The sequence below is a fragment of the Pleurodeles waltl genome, chromosome 6, assembly GCF_031143425.1.
Source record: "Pleurodeles waltl isolate 20211129_DDA chromosome 6, aPleWal1.hap1.20221129, whole genome shotgun sequence".
Classification (NCBI taxonomy): Eukaryota; Metazoa; Chordata; class Amphibia; order Caudata; family Salamandridae; genus Pleurodeles; species Pleurodeles waltl.
Genome location: NC_090445.1, coordinates 30,529,243 through 30,546,098, shown reverse-complemented (window position 1 = coordinate 30,546,098; position 16,856 = coordinate 30,529,243). Strand labels below are relative to the sequence as shown.

Genomic DNA, 16,856 nt, shown 5'->3' with positions numbered 1-16,856 from the left:
TTAAAGGACGAGAAGAGAGAAGTGGCGCGGGTTTTGGGGGGGAATAATAAAGGAAGCGGGAAAAGACGGAAGAAACAAAACGAAGGGAAACTATGGACCCTGACGAGACGGAACGGGCTGGCGAGAAAGGAGTCGAATTGTTGGGCAGAAAAACCCAAAAGAGGGCAGAACGCGGCTTGAACTGTAGTGGTGCCTCGAGGCGCCCTTACGCCCTAGGAACAGATGCGGGTTCAGCTGGGGACTGACTCGTTTCTTCCCCCATGAATGGGGCGATTAGCGCTACAGCGCCTGTTGGGCGCTATGGGGGGAATCTGGGCCTCGGAGGGTGTAGAGCCGGCCCCGCCGTGTAACGGGACTACTTGCACCCGAACCAGGGGCTCCTCCTGCACCGGGGTGTGCCCTCCCCCCAATCCTTGGCCCCCCACAACTGCCCCCCCCCCCCCCCCACACCTCAGCTAATACTTCCCATGTAAAAAAAACCTCGAGAAAGCAAGTTTAACGTTGACAGAAACACCAGGTCCCCCCCTCACAGCCCACCCCCTGCGGATAAAACACCAGCCCCCCCCTCACAGCCCACCCCCTGCGGATAAAACACCAGGTCCGGCCTCACAGCCCACCCCCTGCGGATAAAACACCAGGTCCCTCCTCACAGCCCACCCCCTGCGGATAAAACACCAGGTCCGTCCCCACAGCCCACCCCCTGCGGATAAAACACCAGGTCCGTCCCCACAGCCCACCCCCTGCGGATAAAACACCAGGTCCGTCCCCACAGCCCACCCCCTGCGGATAAAACACCAGGTCCGTCCCCACAGCCCACCCCCCGGATAAAACACCAGGTCCGTCCCCACAGCCCACCCCCCCGGATAAAACACCAGGTCCCTCCTCACAGCCCACCCCCTGCGGATAAAACACCAGGTCCGTCCCCACAGCCCACCCCCTGCGGATAAAACACCAGGTCCGTCCCCACAGCCCACCCCCTGCGGATAAAACACCAGGTCCGTCCCCACAGCCCACCCCCTGCGGATAAAACACCAGGTCCGTCCCCACAGCCCACCCCCCCGGATAAAACACCAGGTCCCTCCTCACAGCCCACCCCCTGCGGATAAAACACCAGGTCCGTCCCCACAGCCCACCCCCTGCGGATAAAACACCAGGTCCGTCCCCACAGCCCACCCCCTGCGGATAAAACACCAGGTCCGTCCCCACAGCCCACCCCCCCGGATAAAACACCAGGTCCCTCCTCACAGCCCACCCCCTGCGGATAAAACACCAGGTCCGTCCCCACAGCCCACCCCCTGCGGATAAAACACCAGGTCCGTCCCCACAGCCCACCCCCTGCGGATAAAACACCAGGTCCGTCCCCACAGCCCACCCCCTGCGGATAAAACACCAGGTCCGTCCCCACAGCCCACCCCCCCGGATAAAACACCAGGTCCCTCCTCACAGCCCACCCCCTGCGGATAAAACACCAGGTCCGTCCCCACAGCCCACCCCCTGCGGATAAAACACCAGGTCCCCCCTCACAGCCCACCCCCTGCGGATAAAACACCAGGTCCCTCCTCACAGACCACCCCCTGCTGATATAGACCCTAGACCCACCCCCTCAGTCCCTTCTTGGCTGGTAATCAATGCTGGGACCAAGTGTATTCTCTCTGCCCATTCTGCCTAGACAAGGACATCTGGCCTGTCCTTTTTATCCCTCCCCTGCAGAGAATAACAGCTGGTCGATCATCTCTGCCCTCCCCCTGCAGATGACAGCCCACCAATTATCTCCTCCCACCCCCTGCAGATGACAGCCGACCCATCATCTCTGCCCTCCCCCTGCAGATGACAGCCGACCCATCATCTCTGCCCACCCCCTGCAGATGACAGCCGACCCATCATCTCTGCCCATCCCTTGCAGATGACAGCCGACCCATCATCTCTGCCCATCCCCTGCAGATGACAGTTGACCCATCATCTCTGCCCACCCCCAGCAGATGACAGCGGACCCATCATCTCTGCCCACCCCCTGCAGATGACAGCCGACCCATCATCTCTGCCCACCCCCTGCAGATGACAGCCGACCCATCATCTCTGCCCATCCCTTGCAGATGACAGCCGACCCATCATCTCTGCCCATCCCTTCAGATGACAGCTGACCCATCCTCCCCGCCCCTCTCTTATAGATAAGGACCCGAGCCCCATCCTCTAAGTCCCGTTCCTGTAGATAAACTCTCCTTGCCCACCCTTTCAGCTTATTCTCTTCGGATGAGGAGTGATGGCCCGTCCACTCCTCCTCTGTCGGACAGATATACAGACTCGGCTGATCTCTCCAAGCTGATCAATCCGAGGGCCATCCTCTCAGCCCGCGCCTTGCATGCAGTCAGGCCAAGCCCAGTGGCCCAGCTCATCCCCCTGTCTCTGTGGGCAGGACACACATTCACATTAGGCCCATTCTCTGCAGGAAACAGCTGTCAGGTCCACCCTCTCTGCCCATTCTCTGCAGGAAACAGCTGTCAGGTCCACCCTCTCGGCCCATTCTCTGCAGGTAACAGCTGTCAGGTCCACCCTCTCAGCTCATCCTCTGCAGGTAACAGCTGTCAGGTCCACCCTCTCTGCCCATTCTCTGCAGGTAACAGCTGTCAGGTCCACCCTCTCAGCTCATCCTCTGCAGGTGACAGCTGTCAGGTCCTCCCTCTCAGCTCATCCTTTGCAGGTAACAGCTGTCAGGTCCACCCTCTCTGCCCATTCTCTGCAGGTAACAGCTGTCAGGTCCACCCACTCTGCCCCTCCTGTGCAGATAAACACGCACAGGCCCATCCTTTACAGGTAACAGCTGTCAGGTCCACCCTCTCGGCCCATCCTCAGTAGGTAACAGCTGCCAGGTCCACCCTCTCGACCTGTGCAGGTAACAGCTGTCAGGTCCACCCTCTCGACCTGTGCAGGTAACAGCTGTCAGGTCCACCCTCTCGGCCCATCCTCAGCAGGTAACAGCTGCCAGGTCCACCCTCTCTGCCCAGCCTGTGCAGGTAGCAGCTGCCAGGCCCACCCTGTCATCCACCCCCTGCAGATAAAGACGGGTACCCCCATACCGAGTTTGCAGCACCCCCCCGCCCCCACCCTGGTGCCCCTCTCCATGTCACGCTGTATTTGCATGTGTACACCCACAATCTGCTGCGGGTACCCCCGAAGTCCTGTTCTGTGTTGGGGAGAGGGGTGTTGGGGCACCCGGCCACACATCCCAGATTGTGGGTTGCCTCGCACGTGCACAGCGTAGGGTCTCCCCGGAGGGGGTGGCAGCTTCTTGGGGTTCGGTCACGGTGCCCCGTGTAACCAGATTTCCTTAGGCCTGAATAGGATAACGCGATTTAAACGGCGGGCTATTGAGTGCGCCTTGACACGCCTCTTCCCCCATTTAGACGCCTCGGGACAGGCCGGGGGGGCTCCGGTTTCAAGAGCTGGGCGGCCAGATAGCGCTTGGGATGAGTCTGGCCCGCCTCGCAGCGCTTGCTGCATCCTTTAGAGGTCGGTGCTGAGGGTGACTCTCCCCTTGTGAGTGGAGCGGTAGCGGGGTCTGTTCGGGTACCACCCGGTAGTCCTGGGCGCTAATACCGCATCCTGTGCACGGACTGCGGTGCTTCCAGCTGCGGTATCACTTTTCATCCGGGAGTCCCGGCCGGAAATGAGGTATCACACGCGGAATCCGATTTACATATGGTTTACTGACCCCCCCCAGCCCTCCTTTCTTCTACTCTTTTCAGAAGGATTTTTTTTTATAGCAAAATAAGAACGAGAAAGGGTACCTGACAGTGCTTTAAATGGAAATATAGAAGTGCCGGTACTTTCTATTTATAGTGCCTGTTTGCTCCTGAGAAGTACCGGTACCCATCCGTTGTAATGTACTGCTACAGAGCTAAGAAGTGCCAGTACTCTCCCGTTGAAATTAAAGACGTGCAGGTACTCCGTACCGGACAGCACCTGCCCATTTAAAGCGCACCGTGTCATCGCTGATGCTGTTTCAAGGCTGCAGCCGGAAGTGTACAGATCGTTGTCGTCCGGTGTTTCACTTTTGTTGAATGAAGGCACACTCGGACTACAGTACCCAGAATGCACTGGGTTCCCCGGTGAAAGCCGGCCACAGGTCCTTGTGCAGCGCGGTGACCGCCCCCTCTCCCTGCATCACTTGTGATGCCCGGCGGGGTTCGTATAGCGTACAGCGCTTCTTTCACAGCACGTAAAGCTCCACGACTGACCCCAATAACATCACAGCCCGAGGCACTGAGCCGTCTTTGGTTACGGGAACTTCTTCCTAGGCCGTGTTTATTAACAATAATACCATGTAGGATAACTTCAAACACCCAATCTCGTTATTTTTGTTCTGCAACTTTTTACACCGTGACAAAACTGTGCATTTCTTTTGCAATCCTGCACTCAGTGTGTGGGGCAAGGAAGTCTCTAAGCGTCTAATTTTATTCTCCCATGCATGTCTCATTTTTGTTAAATCCTCCTTTTCTCACACTGCCTCCTCCTTTTCTCACCCGGTCTCCTCCCCTGCTCACTCAGTTTCATCCTCTGAACATTCCTTAATCTCTTCTGCTCACCTTGTCTCCTCCCCTGCTCACCTTGTCTCCTCCCCTGCTCACCTTCTCTCCTCCCCTTGCTTACCTTGTCTCCTCCCCTTGCTTACCTTGTCTCCTCCCCCTGCTCACCCGGTCTCCTCCCCTGCTCACTCCGTCTCCTCCCCCTGCTCACACGGTCTCCTCCCCTGCTCACTCAGTTTCATCCCCTGATCATCCCTTAATCTCTTCTGCTCACCTTGTCTCCTCCCCTGCTCACCTTGTCTCCTCCCCCTGCTCACCTTGTCTCCTCCCCCTGCTCACCTGGTCTCCTCCCCCTGCTCACCTGGTCTCCTCCCCCTGCTCACCCGGTCTCCTCCCCTGCTCACTCAGTTTCATCCCCTGAACATCCCTTAATCTCTTCTGCTCACCTTGTCTCCCCCCCTGCTCACCTTGTCTCCCCCCCTGCTCACCTTGTCTCCCCTGCTCACCCCGTATCCTCCCCTGCTTATCCCTTCTCCTCCCTTGGTCATTCCATCTCCTCTCCCTACTCACCTCGTCGCCTCCCCCTTCTCGGGGTCGCCTCTGCTCATCCTATCTCCTGTCCCTTCTTGGGTCCTGTCTCCTCCTCTGCTTACCTTGTCTCCTCACCTTGTCTCCTCCCCCTGCTCACCTTGTCTCCTCCCCCTGCTCACTCAGTTTCATTCCCTGATCGCTCAGTTTCATCCCCTGATCATCCCTTAATCTCTTCTGCTCACCTTGTCTCCTCCCCCTGCTCACCTTGTTTCCTCCCCCTGCTCACCTGGTCTCATCCCCTGCTCACCTGGTCTCATCCCCTGCTCACCTGGTCTCATCCCCTGCTCACTCGGTCTCATCCCCTGCTCACCTGGTCTCATCCCCTGCTCACCTGGTCTCATCCCCTGCTCACTCGGTCTCATCCCCTGCTCACCTGGTCTCATCCCCTGCTCACCTGGTCTCATCCCCTGCTCACTCGGTCTCATCCCCTGCTCACTCGGTCTCATCCCCTGCTCACTCGGTCTCATCCCCTGCTCACTCGGTCTCATCCCCTGCTCACTCGGTCTCATCCCCTGCTCACTCGGTCTCATCCCCTGCTCACTCGGTCTCATCCCCTGCTCACTCGGTCTCATCCCCTGCTCACTCGGTCTCATCCCCTGCTCACTCGGTCTCATCCCCTGCTCACTCGGTCTCATCCCCTGCTCACTCGGTCTCATCCCCTGCTCACTCGGTCTCATCCCCTGCTCACTCGGTCTCATCCCCTGCTCACTCGGTCTCATCCCCTGCTCATCCCTTAATCTCTTCTGATCACCTTGTCTCCCCCCTGCTCACCCAGTCTCCTCCCCCTGCTCACCCAGTCTCCTCCCCCTGCTCACCCAGTCTCCTCCCCCTGCTCACCCAGTCTCCTCCCCCTGCTCACCCAGTCTCCTCCCCCTGCTCACCCAGTCTCCTCCCCCTGCTCACCCAGTCTCCTCCCCCTGCTCACCCTGTCTCCTCCCCCTGCTCACCTTGTCTCCTCCCCCGGCTCACTCGGTTTCATCCCATGCTCACCCCGTCTCCTCCCCCTGCTCACACGGTTTCATCCCATGCTCACCCCGTCTCCTCCCCCTGCTCACACGGTCTCCTCCCCCTGCTCACTCAGTTTCACCCTCTGATCATCCCTTAATCTCTTCTGCTCACCTTGTCTCCACCCCTGCTCGCCTTGTCTCCTCCCCTGCTCACTCAGTTTCATCCCCTGAAAATCCCTTAATCTCTTCTGCTCACCTTGTCTCCACCCCTGCTCGCCTTGTCTCCTCCCCTGCTCACTCAGTTTCATCCCCTGAAAATCCCTTAATCTCTTCTGCACACCTTGTCTCCCCCCGCTCACCTTGTCTCCCCCCGCTCACCTTGTCTCCCCCCGCTCACCTTGTCTCCCCCCGCTCACCTTGTCTCCCCCCGCTCACCTTGTCTCCCCCCGCTCACCTTGTCTCCCCCGCTCACCTTGTCTCCCCCCGCTCACCTTGTCTCCCCCCGCTCACCTTGTCTCCCCCCGCTCACCTTGTCTCCCCCCGCTCACCTTGTCTCCCCCCGCTCACCTTGTCTCCCCCCGCTCACCTTGTCTCCCCCCGCTCACCTTGTCTCCCCCCGCTCACCTTGTCTCCCCCCGCTCACCTTGTCTCCCCCCGCTCACCTTGTCTCCCCCCGCTCACCTTGTCTCCCCCCGCTCACCTTGTCTCCCCCCGCTCACCTTGTCTCCCCCCGCTCACCTTGTCTCCCCCCGCTCACCTTGTCTCCCCCCGCTCACCTTGTCTCCCCCCCGCTCACCTTGTCTCCCCCCGCTCACCTTGTCTCCCCCCCGCTCACCTTGTCTCCCCCCCGCTCACCTTGTCTCCCCCCCGCTCACCTTGTCTCCCCCCCGCTCACCTTGTCTCCCCCCCGCTCACCTTGTCTCCCCCCCGCTCACCTTGTCTCCCCCCCGCTCACCTTGTCTCCCCCCGCTCACCTTGTCTCCCCCCCCGCTCACCTTGTCTCCCCCCCCGCTCACCTTGTCTCCCCCCCCGCTCACCTTGTCTCCCCCCCGCTCACCTTGTCTCCCCCCCGCTCACCTTGTCTCCCCCCCCGCTCACCTTGTCTCCCCCCCCGCTCACCTTGTCTCCCCCCCCGCTCACCTTGTCTCCCCCCCCGCTCACCTTGTCTCCCCCCCCGCTCACCTTGTCTCCCCCCCCGCTCACCTTGTCTCCCCCCCCGCTCACCTTGTCTCCCCCCCCGCTCACCTTGTCTCCCCCCCCGCTCACCTTGTCTCCCCCCCCGCTCACCTTGTCTCCCCCCCCGCTCACCTTGTCTCCCCCCCCGCTCACCTTGTCTCCCCCCCCGCTCACCTTGTCTCCCCCCCCGCTCACCTTGTCTCCCCCCCCGCTCACCTTGTCTCCCCCCCGCTCACCTTGTCTCCCCCCCGCTCACCTTGTCTCCCCCCCGCTCACCTTGTCTCCCCCCGCTCACCTTGTCTCCCCCCGCTCACCTTGTCTCCCCCCGCTCACCTTGTCTCCCCCCGCTCACCTTGTCTCCCCCCGCTCAGCTTGTCTCCCCCCGCTCACCTTGTCTCCCCCCGCTCAGCTTGTCTCCCCCCGCTCACCTTGTCTCCCCCCCCTGCTCACCTTGTCTCCCCCCCCTGCTCACCTTGTCTCCCCCCCCTGCTCACCTTGTCTCCCCCCCCCTGCTCACCTTGTCTCCCCCCCCTGCTCACCTTGTCTCCCCCCCTGCTCACCTTGTCTCCCCCCCTGCTCACCTTGTCTCCCCCCCTGCTCACCTTGTCTCCCCCCCCTGCTCACCTTGTCTCCCCCCCCTGCTCACCTTGTCTCCCCCCCCCTGCTCACCTTGTCTCCCCCCCCTGCTCACCTTGTCTCCCCCCCCTGCTCACCTTGTCTCCCCCCCCTGCTCACCTTGTCTCCCCCCCCTGCTCACCTTGTCTCCCCCCCCTGCTCACCTTGTCTCCCCCCCTGCTCACCTTGTCTCCCCCCCTGCTCACCTTGTCTCCCCCCCTGCTCACCTTGTCTCCCCCCCCTGCTCACCTTGTCTCCCCCCCTGCTCACCTTGTCTCCCCCCCCCTGCTCACCTTGTCTCCCCCCCCCTGCTCACCTTGTCTCCCCCCCCCTGCTCACCTTGTCTCCCCCCCCTGCTCACCTTGTCTCCCCCCCCTGCTCACCTTGTCTCCCCCCCCTGCTCACCTTGTCTCCCCCCCCTGCTCACCTTGTCTCCTCCCCCTGCTCACCTTGTCTCCTCCCCCTGCTCACCCGGTCTCCTCCCCCTGCTCACCCGGTCTCCTCCCCTGCTCACTCAGTTTCATCCCCTGATCATCCCTTAATCTCTACTGCTCACCTTGTCTCCTCCCCTGCTCACCGGTCTCCTCCTCCTGCTCACTCCGTCTCCTCCTCCTGCTCACCCCGTCTCCTCCCCCTGCTCACTCCGTCTCCTCCCCTGATTATCCCTTAATCTCTTCTGCTCACCTTGTCTCCTCCCCCTGCTCACCCAGTCTCCTCCCCCTGCTCACCCAGTCTCCTCCCCCTGCTCACCCAGTCTCCTCCCCCCCTCACCTTGTCCTTGCCTGCGTCCAAGGCGCTATCTTAGCAGAGGCCGGCTCTGCCTGGCAGTGAGGGACTCTGTGCCCTGTCACACACCAAGCTAGGAGCCTGGAAGAGTCACTGCCTGGCAGTGAGAGACTGTATGCCCTGGCACACACTGACACACCAGGCCAGGAGCCTAGAAGAGTCACTCCCTGGCATTGAGACACTCTGTGCCCTGACACACACACACCAAGCTAGGCGTGTCCACGCCCCGACCAAGCACAGGGAGACGCAGGTGGATACTGTAAACAGAGGTGATCACGAAAAGGACACTCACTCAGACCAGTGCAGTTCACACTCCTTCACCCAGAATACACAGCACACAGACCGGTGTAGTTTACACACCTTCACCCAGAATGCACAGCGCACAGACCGGTGCAGTTCACGCACCTTCACCCAGGACGCACAGCGCACCAGCACAGACCGGTGCAGTTCACACACCTTCTCCCAGAATGCACAGCGCACAGACCGGCGCAGTTCACACACTTTCACCCAGGATGCACAGACACAGACCGGTGCAGTTCACACACCTTCACCCAGGACGCACAGGCACAGACCGGTGCAGTTCAATCAATCAATCAATCAATCAAAAAAATGTATAGAGCGCGCTACTCACCCGTGAGGGTCTCAAGGCGCTCGGGTGGGAATCGGGGGGGCAAGGAGGGTCACTGTTCGAACAACCATGTCTTGAGGTTCTTTCTGAAGAGCAGGAGGTCTTTGGTTTTGCAAAGGTTGGTGGGGAAGGAGTTCCAGGTTTTGGGGGCGAGGTAGGAGAAGGACCTGCCTCCTGTGGTGGTGCGTTGGATGCGGGGGACTGTGGCTAGGGCGAGGTCGGCTGATCGGAGGTTGCGTATGGGAGTGTGGAAGTTCACTCTTTCGTTGAGGTAGGTCGGGCCGGTGTTGTGGAGGGATTTGTGTGCGTGGATGAGGATCTTGAATGTGATTCTCTTGTCTATGGGGAGCCAGTGAAGGGATTTGAGGTGTGGTAAGATTCGTTCGTGGCGGGGTAGGCCAAGGACGAGGCGTGTGGCTGTGTTCTGAATTCTCTGGAGTTTGAGTTCGAGTGTGGTGCCGGCGTAGAGGGCATTACGGTAGTCTAGTCTGCTGCTGATGAGTGCATGGGTGACTGTCTTCCTGGTCTCTAGGGGAATCCATTTGAAGGATTTTTTTTTTAGAGTGCAGAGTGTGTGGAATCAGGAGGAGGTTAGAGCATTGATTTGCTGTGTCATGGAGAGGGAGGGGTCAAGGATGATGCAGAGGTTGTGTGCGTGGTTTGCTGGGGTGGGTGAGGGGCCTAGGGCGATGGGCCACCCGGAGTCGTACCCTGTGGTTTTGTCGGGGCCGAAGATGATGATCTCGGTTTTGTTGGAGTTAAGCTTGAGGTGGTTAGGAGTGATCGAGTTGGTGGTGTCGAGGTGAGCAGCGTGAAGGTTGGTTTTGGTGGTGGTGGGGTTGCGGGTGAGGGAGAGGTTGAGTTGGGTGTCATCTGCGTAGGAGAGGATAGTGATTCCGTTTGATCGGAGGATGTTGGCTAGGGGGAATCGTGTAAATGTTGAAGAGTGTGGGGCTGAGGGAGGACCCTTGGGGGACTCCGCAGATGATCTTGGTAGCAGTGGAGCGGAAAGGTGGAAGGCGCGGACTCTCTGGGTCCAGTCGGTGAGGAAGGTGAGCCAGTCTAAGGCTTTGTGGCGAATTCCTATGTTGTGGAGGCGTGTGCAGAGTGTGTGGTGGCAAACGGTGTCAAAGGATGCGGAGAGGTCTAGGAGGATGAGTGCGACGGACTCGCCTTTGTCGACTTTGGTCCTGATGTTGTCAGTGCATGCGATAAGGGCGGTTTCTGTGCTGTGATTCTTGCAGAACCCGGATTGTGAGGGGTCAAGAGTGTTGTTTTCTTCGAGGAAGTGGGATAGGGGGGGTTGACTAGTTTCTCTGCAACCTTGGCGGGGAAAGGGAGGAGGGAGATGGGGCGATAGTTGGAGAGGATCTCCGGGTCGGCTTTGTTTTTTGTTTTTTAGGAGAGCGGTGATTTCCGCGTGCTTCCAGGGGTCTCGGTAGGTGGAGGAGTCGAAAGAGGAGTTTATTATGTCGCGGAGTATGGGGGCGATGGTTGGGCTGGCTTTGTTGTAGATGTGATGTGGACAGGGGTTGGAGGGGGATCAGAGCGGATGGAGTTCATGATTTTTTGGGTTTCTTCATGTGTGGTGGGGGCCCAGGTGGTGAGTGTGGTGGGGGGGTCATGATTGGGAGTTGAGTTGGGTGAGTGAGTGAGGGGTGTGTGTGGTGGTTGTGTGTGGTATGAAGCTGTTGTGGATGTCCAGGATTTTGTGGTGGAAGTGGTTGGAGAGGGCGTCACATAGGGGCTGTGTGTGTGAGGGGTCTATGTTGCTGGCTTTGGGTTTGGCTAGTTCATTAATGATGGTGAAGAGTTCTTTGCTGTGTTGAGAGTTGTTGTCAAGGCGTGCCTTGTAGTGATCTCTTTTAGCGGTGCGTATGAGTTGGTGATGGGTGCGAATGGTGATTTTGAGGGTGGAGAAGTTGGTTGTAGAGGGTTCTAGTCGCCATATTTTCTCCGCTTGGCGGCATTTGCGCTTGGAGTTCAGGGGTGAACCATGGGGCTTTCTTGATGTTGCGGGTGGTGATGTGTTTTCTGAGGGGGGATAGTGTGTCTGCGCAGGTAGTGATCCATTTAGAGAGGTTGTGTGCTCCTGTGTTGGGGTCATTGGTGTGCGGGGGTGGGGGGTGAGCCAGTTGGGAGTTCAGGCGTTCCTTGGGGATCTTGTCCCACATGCGGTAGGGTGTGGTGTTTTGATGGTGGTGTGTGGGGGGTTTGGTGAAGAAGTGGACGCAGTGGTGGTCAGTCCAGTGGAGTTCCGTGGTGTGGGTGTAGGCTATGTGTTGGCTTGAGCTGAAAATTGCGTTGAGCGTGTGTCCTGCTGAGTGGGTGGGTGCGGTGACCAGTTGTTTGAGTCCGAGGTTGGGGAGGTTGTCTATGAGGGATGTAGAGTTATGTTCTTGTAGGTTCTCCAGGTGAAAGTTGAAATCACCGAGGAGGATGTAGTCTGTGGAGGTGAGAGCGTGCGAGCTGATGGTGTCGGCGATGGTGTCACAGAAGGCGGGGCGTGGTCCTGGTGGTCTGTAGATCACGCACCTTGTCCCAGAATGACCAGTGCACAGACCGGCGCAGTTCACACACCTTCACTCAGGATGCACAGACACAGACCGGTGCAGTTCACACACCTTCACCCAGGACGCACAGCGCACAAGCACAGACCGGTGAAGTTCACACACCTTCACTCAGGATGCACCGCGCACAAGCACAGACCGGTGCAGTGCACACTCCTTCACCCAGAATGCACAGACCGGTGTTGTTTACACACCTTCACCCAGGACGCACAGAGCGCAAGCACAGACCAGTGCAGTTCACACACCTTCACCCAGAATGCACAGCGCGCATGCACAGACCGGTGCAGTTTACTCACCTTCTCCCAGAATGCACAGTGCACAGACTGGCGCAGTTCACACACCTTCACTCAGGATGCACAGACACAGACCGGTGCAGTTCACACACCTTCACTCAGGATGCACAGCGCACAAGCACAGACAGGTTCAGTGCACACTCCTTCACCCAGAATGCACAGACCGGTGTTGTTTACACACCTTCACCCAGGACGCACAGCGCACAAGCACAGACCGGTGTTGTTTACACACCTTCACCCAGGACGCACAGCGCGCAAGCAGAGACCGGTGCAGTGCACACTCCTTCACCCAGGATGCACAAGCACCAGCACAGACCGGTGCAGTTCACGCACCTTCACCCAGGACCCACAGCGCACAGACCGGTGCAGTTCACGCACCTTCACCCAGGACCCACAGCGCACAAGCACAGATGGTGCAGTTCACACACCCTCTCCCAGGATGCACAGCGCACAGACCGGTGCAGTGCACACACCCTCACCCAGGACGCACAGCGCACAGACCGGTGCAGTGCACACACCTTCACCCAGGATGCGCAGCGCACAGGCACAGACCGGTGCAGTTCACGCACCATCACCCAGGACCCACAGCGCACAAGCACAGATGGTGCAGTTCACAACTATTCCCTCTCTGCCCCTCTCAGTGCCATGCCTCACCTGCCCCCCACCTCCCAGCCAGGTTCGCCCCCCCCTCCCCGGGGCTCTACCTCAGCCACCGGGGTGAGTGCGTTTATTAATTAGGTGCCCGCTCCTCCCGGGGGCGGCCAGGCGTCCCTAACAGGTAATCTCCCCCGGACCCCGGGGACCCCGGACCCCAGGAGACGCCCGTCTATCAATTAGCGCCGGTGACCTTTGGGCCTGGCGCGAATCTCTGCGCCTCCGGCCCCTGAGCTGGGGCCTCTGGAGTGGGCGATGAGGCACTTTTGGGGGGCCTAGATCGTCCCGTGGGCACCCCACTCACCTGCCACTGGGGGCTGCGCGCACAGGTGAGTCGGTGCCTGCCTCCGCTCGCCCCCGTCTCCCTCTCCCCTGCTCTGCCTTGCTTTTATAGTATGTTCATTCACCCATCGTTCCCATGTCCTCTTTCACTCCTATCCGCCCCTTCCCTCTTAATGTCTTCCTGTTTCTTCTCTTTTTCTTCTCTCCACCTCCCCTGTTCCCTCCGGGTCTCAATCCCACTGGCCCGGGAATTCCTACTTGGTACATTGTTCCAGGGAAAGTCTTCTCACGGGTACACCGGGTCAGCTTCCATTACTGGAAATATTAATCAGTCTCCCGGTCTAAATACAAATCTGTATCCCCGAAGAACCCTCCGGAGCAGTGAACAGTCCTGGCACCCGCTGGTAGCACGCCCTGTGCACAGACCCTCGTCTCCGGCCCCCTGTGAGACACACAGATCACAAGCACTGGTCTCTTCTCCCTTCCTCGCCAGCTGTGTAAGCGCTGCCCAAGCCCTGGTCACTGGTGCCAAGTGCCAGCGATGGGCGCCAGCCCTGGGCACCCGCTGTAGGACCAGAGCTCCGATGAGATGTTCTATCTTCACACAAGCATCATTCATCATTGCTGCACCTGCAATCTCGGCATCTCTCTCAAGGCTCAACTTGTGCAGCAGGTGATCGATACGTTTTCATTAAGACTCGCACCTGCCTGAGAAAGACATGAGCTGGTCTTTCTGTTGTAGATTTGGCGTCGGCTCAACATCCTGTGGTTCTGGGTATTTTACTTAATCTCCTTGTGCCTACAAGTCAGCGCCTTGAGACCCTCGCGAGTGATTTGTCGTGCTGTACAAATCCTGGATTTATTTATTATTTATAAGAATCCGTGATGGCTGATAACTGACCAGGCTCAGGCTTTGCGCGATCTTTAGATTTGAGGTGCTCCAAGTATTCCACACTTCATCTTAAAATGTTTATTTCTCGGACTCTAGTTAGATCATGGTGAGATACCGACCCCAACACCGTTTTCAAAATGTGTTCTGTTCTTTACTCGTTCCAGGATGAAGTGGCCTATAGTTTAGAACTGGCTGGCAATCCTGAGTCAGTGTTGTCCCTCAGCATGGAGTGTGTTGCCCTTCAGCAAACTGATGGAGCAGAGCAGGGCCACACAACACCCTGTGGAATTAAAGCCCCTTCTAGAGCCTTGTAGCAGTCCAAGGCCATGGTGCCTCTTGTAACCTAATCTGATGACAAGCAGACCCAACTGTAATGTTGCAGAGTTGCAATAGCTTTAGCTGTCTTGCCATTGTCATGTTTTCTAAAAAAAAGTATGATAAAAATGCATGTGTGCGTTATATTCATATGTATATAAATTAACACAAACACACACACAGGCAGAGGGACTTTTGGTCAGTCATCTTCATTCATTGGTCTGTTCAAGTGTTAATCAAATTTGGCTCCGCCCGCTATAGCATAAAGCATTGGTCGGTAGCCAAGCCTGCTTCAGCCATTGGCTGTTTCTACTGTGAATGACCATATTTTACACATGTGCATCCATCTAAAATGCAATCCATTTCAGTGCCATGCCTGGGAGGTCAATGTCTGCTTTCACTTCATGATTTTAACTTTATTTGTTTTTGCTTTCATTTCATGGTTTTTTTATTTTATTTGTTTTTGGCATTGGTCGTTTTCTACTTATTTTTATTACTCTTAATCTTGTAGCGCCGAGTCCATATGTTTGCCAAAAGACCCCAAATGAATTACAAATAATTGCAGGCTTACTGTCACAAGACCTGTTGACTTTGCTACTGCTGGTTTGTATATGCAGAAGAATGTGCCAAAACTAAATGTTTAGGTTTAAACCGCACAAATCTATGCACAGTCTCACCTGATCCCACTTCCTCTGTGCAACAATTGCAGGCGAAAGCCACACCCAGGATTCAGTAGGTTTAGTAATCCTGTCTTTGGTAACTTCTTCAAAATTCACCAGCCTCCTTTTTTTAGGTCACTGATGCCCAACAGGACTAGCACCTTGTTTTAACTTTTTTTCTTAAAGTAATCTTTCAACTTTCCTAAGTGCTCTAAGCAGGCGAGCTATTCTTCTAGCACTATTCCATAATCTCATCACCACAGACAGCACATCCATTAAACCCTGTGACTGACGTGCATGTTTTCTAATAAAACTTTGTTGCCTTAAAGATTCCTTAGACTCCAGTAAATGCACCCACACATACCCCGGAATGTGTATGAGGTATATCACTCCACAAAGTACATGTTTCCATTCCAGTGCTTCATAACTGTTTTACTTCTTGTAAATTACAGTGCCTGTGCGGGGGTTTCTGTAGAATCCCTCTTATTTCCCTGTCCCGATTAACCATAACCTGGAGTCCTAGTTATTCATGGGGTGGGAAATAACAGGGATTACAAGTTATTGGGATAACATGAGGGAATCTGTGTTTCTGGTCTGATTCTCGTATGCTGTCCTGGGCGTTTCACTCGGATTGGGGCTGATAGCAGCTGTAATCTCCGTGTGAAACACCACATCTTGTGATCTCGATGTGTATGCAATCTTCTGACTCGCCCCATCTGGATTCACAGGGGGCACCTGTGATGAGGCCCTAATGGTAATCAAAGTTTTCTGAGTCTGTAAGAAATTCAGGTGATGTATAATCCTAGTTGCACAAAAGATTGTGGTTATCTCTGGTCACTTTGTGGTTTGGAAGACTGGATTGTGACCACAAGGTTTCTCCTTGCACATCACTCTCATATCGCTTCTTCAATCACTGGCACCTTTTTTTTTTGTTACCTGGCGCTTCAAAAAACATGTGGAAAGTTCCTCTTTTGCCACGGTGCCACTCTGCTTATCTTATGCCGGGTGCACTTTGAATGTGGTAACACATTAACTTGAGCCAACGTTTCATGAAACATCAGCAGGACCTGGTAGACGTCCCTTGGCTTCCACTTCCCCCTCTCAACACAGGCTGCTGGGTTGTCTCCCCACCTGTTACAGCATCCTTGCTCCAGAAGGACACCTCTTAAGCGTCCTTTGTCTCCTCAGTGGTCCCCATTGATGCTCTGGAGTCCTGGTAGACTCCGTTGTGTCAGGGGTTGTCCCCCACCCATCCCTGGTCATGGGAAGTGAAGGCAGGTAAGCCTCTTTATTCAGGAGATCAAGGAAACACTGAGCTTCTTCCTTGAGTGACCTCCAACCTTTGCCCCATAAGTCCCTACACGCAACCTTTGTATCTGAGTACGGTCCACCCCCCCCCCCCCACTTACTTTCACCCTACTTCGAGACTTTGTTTACTTATATAATACAACTGAACACGCTATATCTGTTGTAACTCTCCGACACATGTTTCGCCCTGCTTTGAGAGTAATGGTATAGTGAGCACATTCCCGCCAACAAAGCCCATAAGGGTGGCTTACCCATGTGTGCAGCGCCTGGAGATCACACTTGGAGACCAAACAATGACTTGCTGAAACCCCCTCTCGAAGTTGGTGGCCATTTCAAAGCAATAGGGTGATTTATTTTTTTCATTTTTTTAACTTGCTCCTGTCCCAAGTCCTTGCTTGATTATTTTCATGCTGCACTGCATGCGTCACTCCGAAGACAACTAGTACTGAACTTTATCAATGTTTGATGACGTCAGTGCGTCAGTATTTTTAATGCATTCCCTTGTTGGACCACGCGCGCATTACAAGTATGTACCATTATTATAGCGCTTCTAGAGCTCATTAGACCTCTAGGTAGCCCACACACAGCAATGCAGAGACGCAAAGTGGAGCCCTTGT

The 16,856-nt window shown here is 56.6% G+C and overlaps 1 protein-coding gene across 2 annotated transcripts in view; it reads left to right on the top strand.

The window, feature by feature from the left end:
- Positions 1–16,856, top strand: part of DDX31 (DEAD-box helicase 31) — a 302,158-nt gene that overhangs the window by 284,253 nt on the left and 1,049 nt on the right. The window lies entirely within an intron of this gene.